We start from the raw sequence: 14,793 nt of genomic DNA on the forward strand, positions 1-14,793 counted from the left end.
CTTGTATGAGCTGAAAGGTTAGAGTGACGGCCAGGTCTTGGTAGATTTGCAGTGGTCTGATACTCCTTCCATTTCAATATTATCGCTTGCACAGTGCTCCTTGGGATGTTTAAAGCTTGGGAAATCTTTTTGTATCCAAATCCGGCTTTAAACTTCTTCACAACAGTATCTCGGACCTGCCTGGTGTGTTCCTTTTTCTTCATGATGCTCTCTGCGCTTTTAACGGACCTCTGAGACTATCACAGTGCAGGTGCATTTATACGGAGAGTTGATTACACACAGGTGGATTGTATTTATCATCATTAGTCATTTAGGTCAACATTGGATCATTCAGAGATCCTCACTGAACTTCTGGAGAGAGTTTGCTGCAATGAAAGTAAAGGGGCTGAATAATTTTGCACGCCAAATTTTTCAGTTTTTGATTTTTTAAAAAAGTTTGAAATATCCAATAAATGTCGTTCCACTTCATGATTGTGTCCCACTTGTTGTTGATTCTTCACAAAAAAAATACAGTTTTATATCTTTGTGTTTGAAGCCTGAAATGTGGCAAAAGGTCGCAAAGTTCAAGGGGGCCAAATACTTTCGCAAGGCACTGTATAACATTCTAATGGTTAGAAAAATTTGAATTGGGAAACTATACGTTTTGAATCTAGCTTCGTTTTGCGTATCAGTTCAAAAAACATGTCATGGAATCGGTACGTGAAGAATCTCTTCACAACTATTTTGCAATCTATATGGCAAAGCTGTCATTTCTTTGGTCCTTAAATGAAACTGATATACTTTTTATTTATCACAACTTTCTTTAACCAATTATGGTCTTTAATTCAGGGCCGACAGACAAGTTCCTTCCTTTTTCACCCTTCCACTTTCTTCCATTTTCATGGTAATGCAATTAGTTGGTTGTAATTTTGGGTAGAGCAGACATTTCCAAATATTTTTTTTAGCTACATATGAAACATAACTCCAACAGTCCTCTTTATGAAATCATTTACAAAGATTATACCTTTTTTATGTCTTGTCATTGTTGGTAATCAGGCCTACCACTGTGGTGTCGTCAGCAAACTTGATGATTGAGTAGGAGGCGTGGGTGAACAGGGAGTACAGGAGAGGGCTCAGAACGCACCCTTGTGGGGCTCCAGTGTTGACGATCAGTGTAGTGGAGGTGTTGTTGTCTACCTTCGCCATCTGGGGTCGACCCGTCAGGAAGTCCAGGACCCAGTTGCACAGAGTTGGGTTCAGATCCAGGGCCCCGAGCTTAGTGATGAGCTTGGAGGGCACTATGTTGTTGAAGGCTGAGCTGCAGTCGATAAACATCATTCTTACATTAGGTATTCCTCTTGTCCAGATGGGATAGGGCAGTCTACAGTGTGATGGCGATTGCGTCATCCGTGGACTCCATCTGGGCTGGCAGCCTTGCAAGGTTAACTTAAATGTCTTACTAGTGTTGACCACAACGAACCAGAGCTCACAGTCCTCATATGTCTTGTGTCTGAGCTGTTGAATTGCGACTACACTTTGGCTCTGTATTGTAATTTTGCCTTTTTTATTGCCTTACAGAGCTGGACCGTTTGTACTCGCCTGTTATTACAGAGGTTACAGCCTCCATAGCCCCAGTCTGGATCCCAAGGCCTGTTATTACAGAGGTTACAGCCTCCATAGCCCCAGTCTGGATCCCAAGGCCTGTTATTACAGAGGTTACAGCCTCCATAGCCCCAGTCTGGATCCCAAGGCCTGTTATTACAGAGGTTACAGCCTCCATAGCCCCAGTCAGGATCCCAAGGCCTGTTATTACAGAGGTTACAGCCTCCATAGCCCCAGTCTGGATCCCAAGGCCTGTTATTACAGAGGTTACAGCCTCCATAGCCCCAGTCTGGATCCCAAGGCCTGTTATTACAGAGGTTACAGCCTCCATAGCCCCAGTCTGGATCCCAAGGCCTGTTATTACAGAGGTTACAGCCTCCATAGCCCCAGTCTGGATCCCAAGGCCTGTTATTACAGAGGTTACAGCCTCCATAGCCCCAGTCTGGATCCCAAGGCCTGTTATTACAGAGGTTACAGCCTCCATAGCCCCAGTCTGGATCCCAAGTCCTGTTATTACAGAGGTCACCGCCTCCATAGCCCCAGTCTGGATCCCAAGGCCTGTTATTACAGAGGTTACAGCCTCCATAGCCCCAGTCTGGATCCCAAGGCCTGTTATTACAGAGGTTACAGCCTCCATAGCCCCACTCTGGATCCCAAGGCATGTTATTACAGAGGTTATAGCCTCTATATATTGTTTTATTTATTTAACCTTTTTAAAACTAGGCAAGTCAGTTAAGAACAAATTCTTAGTTACAATGACGGCCTACCAAAAGGCAAAAGGCCTCCTGCGGGGACGTTCTGGGATTAAAAATAAAACATATATATAAATATAGGACAAAACACACATCACGACAAGAGAGACACCACAACACTACATAATGAGAGACATAAGACAACATAGCACTGCAGCAACACATGACAACACAGCATGGTAACAACACAACATGACAACACAGCATGGTAGCAACACAACATGGAAGCAGCACAAAACATGGTACAAACATTAAAGGGCACAGACAACAGCACAAAGGACAAGAAGGTAGAGACAACAATACATCACGAAAAGCAGCCACAACTGTCAGTGTCCATGATCGAGTCTTTGAATGAAGAGATTGAGATAAAACTGTCCAGTTTGAGTGTCTGTTGCAGCTTGTTCCAGTCGCTAGCTGCAGCGAACTGAAAAGAGGAGCGACCCAGGGATGTGTGTCAATCCCTGACCTTAGTTATCTTTGTTTTCTTTATAATTTGGTTAGGTCAGGGTGTGACAAGGGTGGTTTGTGTAGTTTTTGTATTGTCTAGGGTTTTTTGTATGTTTATGGGGTTTTTATAGTCTAGGTGTTTTATATGTCTATGGTTGCCAAAGATTGGTTCTCAATCAGAGGCAGCTGTTTATCATTGTCTCTGATTGGGGACCATATTAAGGTAGCCATATTCCTTGGATAGTTTGTGGGTTGTTATTCTATGTTGAGTTGCCTGTTTGCACTAGTCATATAGCTTCACGGTTAGTTTTGTTCAGTGTTCGTTCTTTTCATTAAAAGAGTTGTGTACGCTTATCACGCTGCGCCTTGGTCTCCTCATTATGATGACTGTGACCAACAAGAATGGAATTGTCTATGGTATCAAATCAAATGTATTTATATAGCCCTTCGTACATCAGATGATATCTCAAAGTGCTGTACAGAAACCCGGCCTAAAACCCCAAACAGCAAGCAATGCAGATGTAGAAGCACATTGGCTAGGAAAAACTCCCTCGAAAGGCCAAAACCTAGGAAGAAACCTAGAGAGGAACCAGGCTATGAGGGGTGGCCAGTCCTCTTCTGGCTGTGCCGGGTGGAGATTATAACAGAACATGGCCAAGATGTTCCAATGTTCATAAATTACCAGCATGGTCAAATAATAGGTCTGGGACAGGTAGCACGTCCGGTGAACAGGTCAGGATTCCATAGCCGCAGGCAGAACAGTTGAAACTGGAGCAGCAGCACAGCCAGGTTGACTGGGGACAGCAAGGAGTCATCATGCCAGGTAGTCCTGAGGCATGGTCCTAGGGCTCAGGTCCTCCGAGAGAGAGAAAGAAAGAGAGAAAGAGAGAATTAGAGAGAGCATACTTAAATTCACACAAGATACCGGATAAGACAGGAGAAGTACTCCAGATATAACAAACTGACCCTAGCCCCCCGACACATAAACTACTGCAGCATAAATATTGGAGGCTGAGACAGGAGGGGTCAGGAGACACTGTGGCCCCATCCGATGATACCCCCGGACAGGGCCAAACAGGAAGGATATAACCCCACCCACTTTGCCAAAGCACAGCCCCCACACCACTAGAGGGATATCATCAACCACCAACTTACCATCCTGAGACAAGGCCGAGTATAGCCCACAAAGATCTCCGCCACGGCACAACCCAGGGGGGGTGCCAACCCAGACAGGAAGATCACATCAGTGACTCAACCCACTCAAGTGGCGCAACCCTCCTAGGGACGGCATGAAAGAGCACCAGTAAGCCAGTGACTCAGCCCCTGTAATAGGGTTAGAGGCAGAGAATCCCAGTGGAGAGAGGGGAACCAACCAGGCAGAGACAGCAAGGGCCGTTCGTTGCTCCAGAGCCTTTCCGTTCACCTTCACACTCCTGGACCAGACTACACTCAATCATATGACCCACTGAAGAGATGAGTCTTCAGTAAAGACTTAAAGGTTGAGACCAAGTTTGCATCTCACATGGGTAGGCAGACCATTCCATAAAAATGGAGCTCTATAGGAGAAAGCCCTGCCTCCAGCTGTTTGCTTAGAAATTCTAGGGACAATTAGGAGGCCTGCGTCTTGTGACCTTAGCGTACGTATCAAGTCAATAAAAATAGCAGCACAATATTGCTTAGAATCAAGGGCAATGGTGACATGATTGAGGACCTTTAAGGTTGCAGTGACACATCCATAACCTGAAGTAAACCAGATTGCATACCTGAGAGAATAATTTAGACATCAAGAAAGCCAGTCAGTTGATAATTGCCAAGTTTTCCAACACAAAATAAAAATAGGCCTATAACAGTTAGGATCAGGTTGATCTCCCCCTTTAAATAAAGGACGAACCGTGGCTGCCTTCCAAGCAATGAAAACCTGCCGGGACAGAAGAGACAAGTTAAAAAGGTTGGAGATAGGCTTGGTGATGATGTAGCCCCACTCTGGCTCCCAAGGCCTGTTAATACAGTGATTATAGACCCTATACCCCCACTCTGGTTTTCAGTGGACTAGATCTTTACCACTGTGGCAGATTTTATTGAAATAATCTCAAAATACTGTCTGAGAACACATATATATTTTTATTTTGGCAAACACACAATGATGTGCTTACCCACATGTTGAAACATGGTGGTTCAGGAAATACTGTTGTGAGAGAAAAGAAAACAGGTCCGTTTTAGTAGTCTAAAATGTAAAAAAAAAGACATCTTTGAGTTGATTCTATTTTCTCTGTTGTCTCTTTGATATGCTGTGGCCCTGAGGCAGTCAGACTGTTGAGACCATGGCTTGTCTCAGCACATCCCAGCTCTCTTTTCTGTTCTGCTCTGTTCTGTCCTGCCCTCTTCCTTATTGGAGAAATGCCTGACTAACAAAGGTTGACTACCCGGTATGAGACACTCTGTTCTCTCCTTATGGGATAAATTTCTTACTAACGCAGGCTGACTACCTGGTATGAGACACCACAGGCATAGAACAGTGGGAGCTGACCCTATTCTTACGTAACAACATTAAGTAATTTGGTTCCCACGCTTTGTAAAGTTTGATATTTAGTCAATATGAATATGATGTTGTATTTGGAAGGACTCCCAACAGAGATATAGGTTTTATTAACTGTCTGAGTACAGACTTCTCATCTCAGAAGGGGGTGAAGGGTCTTCCTCTGATGATCCAGATTGACACCTATAGCTACAAGAACCACAACAACAAGCCAATCCACAGAGCCTTCTCTCAGATCAAGGTCTTCTGTGACAAGGTGAGTCTCTCTCTGACCTCTAACCTCTCCTTTATGACCCACTTCATTAATGAACTTTCAGCCCTGAAGAGCTACTTTAGATCTTCAGATTTCCTCCTTGCCCTATGATTCATCCTCCCCTGTACTCTTAGAATCTGACTCGACTCAAGCGTTTCTGACTCTCTGCTTTCCCCTGGTGGATTCTGCATGTAAAAAAAAAAAAATCACCATATTTAAATGGTAGTCTCTTTACATTTACATTTTAGTCATTTAGCAGACTCTCTTATCCAGAGAGACTTACAGTAGTGAGTGGATTCATTTCCCTTTTATTTTCTTTTTACAGGGCGACATGAGTCTGTGAGAGAGACTAGTTAAACTGTTTTTAATCATTCCCATCAGTGCTGTTGGGTTTGAAGCTGATTCATCTATCCATCCATCCATTCATGTATTAATCCATCCATCCACTTACTCATGAATTTATGAATCCATCCATCCATCCATCCACTCATTCATTTATTAATCCATCCATCCATCCATCCATCCATCCATCAAATCAAAATCAAATCAAATCAAATCAAATCAAATTTATTTATATAGCCCTTCGTACATCAGCTGATATCTCAAAGTGCTGTACAGAAACCCAGCCTAAAACCCCAAACAGCAAGCAATGCAGGTGTAGAAGCACGGTGGCTAGGAAAAACTCCCTAGAAAGGCCAAAACCTAGGAAGAAGAAACCTAGAGAGGAACCAGGCTATGTGGGATGGCCAGTCCTCTTTTGACTGTGCCGTGTGGAGATTATAACAGAACATGGCCAAGATGTTCAAATGTTCATAAATGACCAGCATGGTCGAATAATAATAAGTCAGAACAGTTTAAACTGGAGCAGCAGCACGGTCAGGTGGACTGGGGACAGCAAGGAGTCATCATGTCAGGTAGTCCTGGGGCATGGTCCTAGGGCTCAGGTCCTCCGAGAGAGAGAAAGAAAGAGAGAAGGAGAGAATTAGAGAACGCACACTTAGATTCACACAGGACACCGAATTGGACAGGAGAAGTACTCCAGATATAACAAACTGACCCTAGCCCCCCGACACATACACTACTGCAGCATAAATACTGGAGGCTGAGACAGGATGGGTCAGGAGACACTGTGGCCCCATCCGAGGACACCCCCGGACAGGGCCAAACAGGAAGGATATAACCCCACCCACTTTGCCAAAGCACAGCCCCCACACCACTAGAGGGATATCTTCAACCACCAACCTACCATCCTGAGACAAGGCCGAGTATAGCCCACAAAGACCTCCGCCACGGCACAACCCAGACAGGATGACCACATCAGTGAATCAACCCACTCAGGGACGGCAATCAACCCACTCCAGGGACGGCATGAGAGAGCCCCAGTAAGCCAGTGACTCAGCCCCTGTAATAGGGTTAGAGGCAGAGAATCCCAGTGGAAAGAGGGGAACCGGCCAGGCAGAGACAGCAAGGGCGGTTTGTTGCTCCAGAGCCTTTCCGTTCACCTTCCCACTCCTGGGCCAGACTACACTCAATCATATGACCCACTGAAGAGATGAGTCTTCAGTAGAGACTTAAAGGTTGAGACAGAGTTTGCGTCTCTGACATGGGTAGGCAGACCGTTCCATAAAAATGGAGCTCTATAGGAGAAAGCCCTGCCTCCAGCTGTTTGCTTAGAAATTCTAGGGACAATTAGGAGGCCTGCGTCTTGTGATCGTAGCGTACGTGTAGGTATGTACGGCAGGACCAAATCAGAGATATAGGTAGGAGCAAGCCCATGTAATAATTTGTAGGTTAGCAGTAAAACCTTGAAATCAGCCCTTGCTTTGACAGGAAGCCAGTGTAGAGTGGCTAGCACTGGAGTAATATGATCAAATTTTTTGGTTCTAGTCAGGATTCTAGCAGCCGTATTTAGCACTAACTGAAGTTTATTTAGTGCTTTATCCGGGTAGCCGGAAAGTAGAGCATTGCAGTAGTCTAACCTAGAAGTGACAAAAGCATGGATACATTTTTCTGCATCATTTTTGGACAGAAAGTTTCAGATTTTTGCAATGTTACGTAGATGGAAAAAAGCTGTCCTTGAATTTAGGCTTTTCACCTAAAACCCTCACAAACTTTTACAGATGCACAATTGGGCTGTATCACCTCCTGGTACGGCAACTGCACCGCTCTCAACCACAAGGTTCTCCAGAGAGTGGTGCAGTCTGCCCAACGCATCGCCGGGGCTATACTGCCTTCCCTCCTGTGATAACATGCGTCTTGGTGAGAGGTGTAGGAGTCAGGTGCAGGAGAGCAGGGATGTCTGAGAAGCGTGTTTAATTATATAGTCCACCAATACAAAACGGCACAGACAAAAATCCTGTCCTCCACCGGCACCCAGCATCTCTCCTCCAGACCGTACCCCTCCCAGTCCATGAGGTACTGAAGACCCCCCACCCGACGCCTCGAGTCCAGTATGGACCGAACTGCATACGCCGGCGCCCCCCCCGATGTCCAGGGAGGGCGTAGGGACCTCCCGCACCTCATCTTCTTGAAGCGGACCAGCCACCACCGGCCTGAGGAGAGACACATGAAACGAGGGGTTAATACGGTAATACGGGGGGAGCTGTAACCTATAACACACCTTGTTTATTCTCCTCAGGACTTTGAATGGCCCCACAAACCGCGGACCCAGCTTCCGGCAGGGCAGGTGGAGGGGCAGGTTTCGGGTCGAGAGCCAGACCCGGTCCCCCGGTGTGTACACCGGGGCCTCGATGCGGTGGCGGTCGGCACTGGCCTTCTGCCGCCCTTCGGCCCGTTTAAGGTACCCGTGGGTGGCCTCCCAGGTTTCCCTTGAGCGTTTCACCCAATCGTCCACCGCAGGAGCCTCGGTCTGGCTCTGATGCCATGGTACCAGGACCGGCTGATAGCCCAACACACATTGGAAGGGCGACAGGTTCGTAGAGGAGTGGGGGAGTGAGTTCTGGGCCATCTCCGCCCAGGGGATGTACTTCGCCCACTCCCCTGGCCGGTCCTGGCAATACGACCGCAGAAACCTACCCACATCCTGGTTCACTCTTTCCACCTGCCCATTACTCTCGGGGTGAAACCCAGAGGTCAGGCTGACCGAGACCCCCAAACGTTCCATGAACGCCTTCCACACCCTGGACGTGAACTCCCGATCCCCCACGTCATAGTTTTGCTCCGCCGGGCTGAGCTTCCGAGAAAAGAAAGCACAGGGGCGGAGCTTCGGTGGCGCACCCGAGCTCTGGGAGAGCACGGCTCCAACCCCAGCCTCGGATGCGTCCATCTCCACTATAAATGCCAAAGAGGGGTCCGGATGCGCCAGCACGGGAGCCGAGGTAAAAAGAGCCTTCAGGCGACCAAAAGCCCTGTCCGCCTCAGCCGACCATCCCAGACGCGTCGGCCCCCCCTTCAGCAGTGACGTAATGGGCGCAGCCACCTGCCCAAAACCCCGGATAAACCTCCGGTAGTAGTTGGCAAACCCTAAGAACCGCTGCACCTCCTTTACCGTGGTTGGAGTTGGCCAATTACGCACGGCTGCAATGCGGTCATCCTCCATCACCAACCCCGATGTGGAAATGCGATATCCAAGGAAGGAGACGGCCTGTTGGAAGAACGAGCATTTCTCAGCCTTGACGTACAGGTCATGCTCCAACAGTCGCCCAAGTACCCTGCGCACCAGACACACATGCGCGGCCCGTGTAGCGGAATAGACCAGAATATCATTGATGTAAACCACCACACCCTGACCGTGCAGGTCCCTGAGAATCTCATCCACAAAAGATTTGAAGACTGCTGGAGCATTCTTCAACCCGTACGGCATGACGAGGTACTCATAATGGCCGGATGTGGTACTAAACGCCGTCTTCCACTCATCTCCCTTCCGGATACGCACCAAGTTATATGCACTCCTGAGATCCAGTTTTGTGAAAAACCGTGCTCCGTGAAATGACTCAATCGCAGTGGCAATGAGAGGTAGCGGGTAACTATACCCCACCGTGATGGAATTTAGACCTCTATAGTCAATGCACGGACGCAGACCTCCCTCCTTCTTCTTCACAAAAAAGAAACTCGAGGAGGCAGGTGAGATGGAGGGCCGAATGAACCCCTGCCCCAGAGATTCCGATATGTATGTCTGCATAGCCACCGTCTCCTCCTGTGACAGGGGATACACGTGACTCCTGGGAAGTGCAGCGCCTACCAGGAGATTTATCGCACAATCCCCTCGTCGATGAGGTGGTAATTGGGTCGCCTTCTTTTTACAGAAGGCGATAGCCAAATCGGCATATTCTGAGGGAATGTGCATGGTGGAGACTTGGTCTGGACTCTCCACTGTTGTAGCACCAATGGAAACTCTTACACACCTGCCTGAGTACTCCTCCGACCACCCCTGTAGAGCCCTCTGTTGCCACGAAATCCTGGGGTTGTGACGGGCCAACCAGGGGATCCCCAACACCACCGGAAACGCAGGAGAATCAATCAGGAAGAGACTAATTCTCTCCTCATGACCCTCCTGCGTAACCATACCCAGTGGAGCCGTGGCCTCCCTGACTAGCCCTGACGCTAATGGTCGGCTATCTAAGGCGTGCACTGGAAAGGGTTTGTCCAGCTGAACAAGGGGAATCCCTAACCTGTTCGCTAAACTGCGGTCAATAAAATTCCCCGCCGCGCGGTCCGGAACTCTAGAGCAAAGTCCTGAGTACTCCTCCTCTCCTGCCTCAGATGGAACAGCCGTTCACCCGCCACTCGACCCTAAGGTGGGTGATCGAACACGGCCCGAAAGCGGCGGGTGAACTCTGGGTAGTGGTCCCTCGCCGAGTCAGGATCGTTCCATACCGCGTTGGCCCACTCCAGGGCTTTACCTGCGAGGCAGGAGACGAGGGCGTTCACGCTCTCACCCCCCGAAGGAGCCGGACGAACGGTCGCCAGGTATAGGTCCATCTGGAGTAAGAAGCCCTGGCACCCGGCCACCGTCCCATCATACTCCCTCGGGAGGGCGAGTCGCATCCCACTGTGCTCAGGCAATGAAGGAGAGGGTAGTGGTACTAGTTGGGGTGTGGCTGATAATGGTGTGGGAAGGCCACCTCTCTCCCATCTCTCCATCGTCGCCATCACCTGATCCATGGCGGTCCCCAGTCTGTGTGACACTGCCGTGTGTCCTCCACGGACCCTGGGAGTTGTCCGCTCCTGCTGACTCCATAATTATATTGGTGCAGGATTCTGTGATAACATGCGTCTTGGTGAGAGGTGTAGGAGTCAGGCGCAGGAGAGCAGGGATGTCTGAGAAGCGTGTTTAATTATATAGTCCACCAATACAAAATGGCACAGACAAAAATCCCAAAACTACGCTCTGGAATACTCAGAAACTCGTGCAAATGCACGGAGGAACAAACACAGTTCCGACACTTTACATACACTTGCGTAATAGCGAAAAAACAACAAACATCAAATACAATCGAGCGCAATACACACAATTCTAATCCTGCACGAATTACGGCAGGTAACAGGTGCCCTATATACCAACAGAAATCAAAGCAATTGGAAACCAGGTGTGAAAAGGAACACAGACAAAACAACCAGAAAAAGAAAAAGGGATCGGTAGCGGCTAGTAGACCAGCGACGCCGAGCACCAGATGTCACAGGAAGGCCAAGAAGATCATCCAACACATCAACCATCCAAGGCCCGTTCACGCTGCATTCATCCTGAAGGCGAGGTCAGTGCAGGTGCACCAGAGCTGGGACCAAGAGACTGAAAAAGAGATTCTATCTGTTCAATTCTGTTAAATAGCCATCACTTGCACGTTAGAGGCGGCTGCCCTATATATACACTTGGAATCACTGGCCACTTTAATAACGGAACACTAGTCACTTTAATAATGTTTACATATTTTGCATTACTCATCTCATATGTATATAATGTATTCTGTCCTATTCTACTGTATCTTAATCTATGCCGCTTTGACGTTGCTAGCTAATTATTTATATATTCTTAATTCCATTCCATTACTTTCGATTTGTGTATTGCTGTGAAATTGTTAGATATTACTGTCAGATATTACTGCACAGCTAGAGCTGCATTACACTACAACCGCAATAACATCTGCTAAACACGTGTATGTAACAAATACAATTTGATTTGGTCCCACAGTTGGCAGTGCATGTCAAAGCAAAAACCAAGCCATGAGGTTGAAGGAATTGTCCTTGAGCGCGGAGACTGTCAGATTCGTGTGTATAGGTGGCAGGGAAGTCAGGTGCAGGAGAGTCAAACGGAGTGTAAAATGGAGTCTTTTAATGAATGTCCACGTAACATGCTCCATAACACTAATAAGAATAGAATATAAACAAACATGGGTACGAGGACCCGTCGCGCACCTCCACAATAAACACAACACTGACAATAAACAATCTCTGACAAAGACATGCGGGGAAACAGAGGGTTAAATACACAACAGGTAATGAATGGGATTGAAAATAGGTGAGTGGGAAGACAAGACAAAACCAATGGAAAATGAAAAATGAATCAATGATGGCTAGAAGACCGGTGACGTCGACCGCCGAGCACTGCCCGAACAAGGAGAGGCAACGACTTTGGCAGAATTCGTGACAGTACCCCTCCCCTGACGCGGGGCTCCAGCCGCGCGTCGACACGGCCTCGGGGACGACCCGGAGGGCGAGGTGCAGGGCGATCCGGATGGAGACGGTACTGAAGGCCCCTCGCCCGACGTCTCGAATCCAAAATGGATTGAACAGAGTACGCCGGGACCCCCTTGATGTCGAGAGGAGGCGGAGGAACATCACGCACTTCAGACTCCTGGAGCGGGCCAGCCACCACCGGCTTGAGGAGAGACACATGGAACGAGGGGTTAATACGGTAATTAGTGGGCAGTTGTAACCTATAACATACCTTGTTCACTCTCCTCAGGACTATAAACGGCCCCACAAACCATGGACCCAGCTTCCGGAAGAGCATGCGTAGGGGCAGGTTTCGGGTCGAGAGCCAGACCCTGTCCCCTGGTGCGAATACCGGGGCCTCACTGCGGCGACGGTCTGCGCCAATTTTCTGGCGACTTATGGCACGCTGAAGGTGGACGTGGGCTGCCTCCCACTTCGCCCACTCCCCCGGCCGGTCCTGGCAATAAGACCTCAGAAACCTACCCCACATCCTGGTTAACTCTCTACACCAGCCCATTACTCTCGGGGTGAAAACCTGAGGTAAGACTAACCGAGATCCCCAGACGTTCCATGAACGCCTTCCAGACCCTTGATGTGAACTGGGGACCCCGATCAGACACTATATCCTCAGGCACCCCATAGTGCCGGAAAACGTGTGTAAACAGGGCCTCTGCAGCTTGTAAGGCCGTAGGGAGACCGGGCAAAGGGAGGAGACAACAGGACTTCGAAAACCGATCCACAACGACCAGGATCGTGGTGTAACCCTGTGCGCCGGCGCCGACAGAGATGGCCGCCTCGCTTCGCGTTCCTAGGAAACTATGCAGTGTTTTGTTTTTTTACGTGTTATTTCTTACATTAGTACCCCAGGTCATCTTAGGTTTCATTACATACAGTCGAGAAGAACTACTGAATATAAGATCAGCGTCAACTCACCATCAGTACGAACAAGAATATGTTTTTCGCGACGCGGATCCTGTGTTCTGCCTTTCACCCAGGACAACGGAATGGATCCCATGCAGCGACCCCAAAAAACGACTCTGAAAAAGAGGGAAACGAGGCGGTCTTCTGGTCAGACTCCGGAGACGGGCACATTGTGCACCACTCCCTAGCATCCTTCTCGCCAATGTCCAGTCTCTTGACAACAAGGTTGATGAAATCCGAGCAAGGGTAGCATTCCAGAGGGACATCAGAGACTGTAACGTTCTTTGCTTCACGGAAACATGGCTCACTGGAGAGACGCTATCGGGGGCGGTGCAGCCAGCGGGTTTCTCCACGCATCGCGCCGACAGAAACAAACATCTTTCTGGTAAGAAGAGGGGCGGGGGCATATGCCTTATGGCTAACGAGACATGGTGTGATGAAAGAAACATACAGGAACTCAAATCCTTCTGTTCACCTGATTTAGAATTCCTCACAATCAAATGTAGACCGCATTATCTACCAAGAGAATTCTCTTCGATTATAATCACAGCCGTATATATCCCCCCCAAGCAGACACATCGATGGCTCTGAACAAACTTTATTTGACTCTTTGCAAACTGGAATCCATTTATCCGGAGGCTGCATTCATTGTTGCTGGGGATTTTAACAAGGCTAATCTGAAAACAAGACAATCATTTCTCAGCCTTGACATATAGATCATGCTCCAACAGGCGACCAAGCACCCTGCGCACCAGAGACACATGCTCGGCGCGTGTAGTGGAGTATATCAGAATATCATCGATATACACCACTACACCCTGCCCGTGCAGGTCCCTGAAGATCTCATCTATAAATGATTGGAAGACTGATGGAGCATTCATCAACCCATACGGCATGACAAGGTACTCATAATGACCTGAGGTGGTGCTAAATGCCATCTTCCACTCATCACCCTTTCCGAATACGCACCAGATTGTACACACTCCTAAGATCCAATTTTGTGAAGAAGCATGCCCCATGCATTGAGGTAGCGGGTAACTATATTTCACCATGATTTTATGTAGACCTCGATAATCAATGCACGGGCGTAAACCGCCATCCTTCTTTTTCACAAAAAAAGAAACTTGAAGAGACGGGTGAAATGGATGGCTGAATCAAACCCTGATGCAGGGATTCAGAGACATATGTCTCCATAGCCTCCGTCTCCGCTTGCGACAGGGGATACACGTGACTCCTGGGATATGGAGCGTCTACCAGGAGATCTATCGCACAATCCCCGCGTCGATGGGGTGGTAATTGAGTCGTCTTCTTTTTACAGCATATTTGGGGGGAATGCGCAAGGTGGAGACCTGATCTGGACTTTCCACCGTACGGAAACCCCTAAACACCTACCTGAGGACTCTCCGTGAGAGTCCTCTGTGGCCAAGAAACAGTGGGGTTATGACAAGCTAACCAGGGTAGGCCTAGCACCACAGAATATGTAGGAGAATCAATAAGGAAAATACTAATCTTCTCCTTGTGACCCTCCTGCGTTATCATACACAAAGGTGCGGTGACCTCCCTGAAAAACCCTGACCCTAATGGTCGACTATCTAAGGCATGAACAGGGAAAGGCATATCCACAGAAACAA

This window comes from Oncorhynchus mykiss, chromosome 18 (genome assembly GCF_057628025.1).
Source record: "Oncorhynchus mykiss isolate SJ-2025 chromosome 18, ASM5762802v1, whole genome shotgun sequence".
NCBI classification, from domain to species: Eukaryota; Metazoa; Chordata; class Actinopteri; order Salmoniformes; family Salmonidae; genus Oncorhynchus; species Oncorhynchus mykiss.